This window comes from Piliocolobus tephrosceles, chromosome Y (genome assembly GCF_002776525.5).
Source record: "Piliocolobus tephrosceles isolate RC106 chromosome Y, ASM277652v3, whole genome shotgun sequence".
Classification (NCBI taxonomy): Eukaryota; Metazoa; Chordata; class Mammalia; order Primates; family Cercopithecidae; genus Piliocolobus; species Piliocolobus tephrosceles.
Window position 1 is genome coordinate 1,132,117 of NC_045456.1, and position 1,756 is coordinate 1,133,872.

The 1,756-nt window shown below is 42.3% G+C and overlaps 1 pseudogene across 1 annotated transcript; it reads right to left on the reverse strand.

Annotated features, from left to right (window-relative positions):
- Window positions 1-302: 302 nt before the first annotated feature.
- LOC111536277 lies at window positions 303-1,116 on the reverse strand (annotated as a pseudogene). The gene has a single exon (XR_002729694.2). The product of XR_002729694.2 is annotated as an ADP-ribosylation factor-like protein 3 pseudogene (transcript).
- Between the last annotated feature and the right edge of the window lie 640 nt (window positions 1,117-1,756).

The following is a 1,756-nucleotide window of genomic DNA, read 5'->3' on the forward strand; positions in this document are numbered from 1 at the left end:
ATATGGAGGCCCAGGGAAGCTAAACATTGAGCTCAAAATCACACCACTGGTAAGTACCAGGGCCATGATTCAAACTCAGGCATGTTCTACATTAAATCCTATATGTTCTTTCCACACCAGTGTGGTCCTGATGACAGATGTTTAGTCTGGGGACAAAATGTCTGATCCCCTGTTGTGAAGGACAAGCAGCAGGGATAAACTATACTAGATAATTCAGGGATAGAATCATGGGAGCTGGCATGTTTCTGGATGGAATGGTAGTTTTTTTTTTTTTTTTTTTTTTTTTTTTACTATTTCAGTTATGCAGAGGAAATAATATAATTCCTTTATTTGAAAAAGGATAGTGAACCTCAGAGATCAGTTAAATCTACTGCTGGAATGGGGATTCTTTCTAAACTGTGTTGTTCCCTCCCTTCAAACAGCTGTAGCTGTACACAGATGGAAAAACATTTGGTCAGAAAGCAGCAAATTAGTGTTTTTCAGGACCGAATTCGGCTCCCGCAGCTCCCGCGTCTCCATTCGTCTAGATTTTATTTCTTCTTTGCATTGACATTTTTGCAGACCCAGTTCATGCCATCCTGAACGCCCTCTCCTGTGAGAGCTGAGCAAGACTGGATCTGCCAGACTCGGTCTCGGATGGTATGCAGGTTCAGTCCTTCTGCAATTTCAGAGGCAGGAGCTGCTGTGAGCAAATCCTGCTTATTAGCAAAGATGAGCACTGGCACACAACTTAGTTTTTCTTCCTCCAATAATTCCGCTAGTTCCTGACCCGTCTCTTCAAATCTTTTTCTGTCTGCACTGTCGATTACATATATAAGAATATCGGTATTTTCAAAATTATTCCTCCAGTATGGTCTGATTTTCCTCTGTCCACCGATGTCCCAGACATTCAGTTTAAAACCTTGTGATTGTACACTTTTGATGTTGAAACCCTGGGTAGGTGTGATGTGGCTGATATCTTCAGATGCAAGCTGCTTCAGAAGAGTGGTCTTGCCAGCATTATCCAAGCCCAGGAGAAGTATTCTCACCTCCTGGTCTGGTGCACTTTTCAACTTGCGCAAAATTGAGAGCAAGCCCATCCTCCCGCCGAGTCCCTCCTCCTCCTCCTCCTCCTCCTCCTCCTGGAATGGTAGTTTTTAAGAGCATCCCAGAGCAACTAGAGCCACAGGCTCTAAATTAAAAAAAAAAAAAAGTGTCCAGGAAGAAGCAGTAAGAGTCTGAAAGGAAGATATTATTTTATTATCACATTGAAAAGTCAAATCTAAAGCTGAGAATAGGTGAGCCAGAGGTCAGGAGTAAACAGGTACAGGAGGTAAGGAGCAAGATGGAGATATGACAGATGTATTAGTTAGGTCAATCTAAGCAAGCTGTTAAATGATCCAAAACTATAATGGTTCAACACAATGAAACTTCATTTCTCTCACCATATAACGGTCCAAAGTAAGTACAGGCTTAGGGCAGAATGAGGTGGAGTTGCTCTGTTTCCAGACAATCATTTGGGAAAGTAGGTTGACAACATCTGTGCCACCTTCAACATATGGCTCGGAGATAACCTGAGGTATCATCGTCTTTGTCAGCTGGAAGAGCAAAAGCTCATAGAGACACATGAACAGGAAAGTTTATTGGGCCAGACATGAAATTTTCACTGAAATTTAATTGGCCATAACTCAGTCACATGACCTCACATGAACGGCAGAAAAGCTGTGTTCCCAAGAAGTGGCTGTGGATTTTAGTGAATGGCTAACAGCTTCTACCA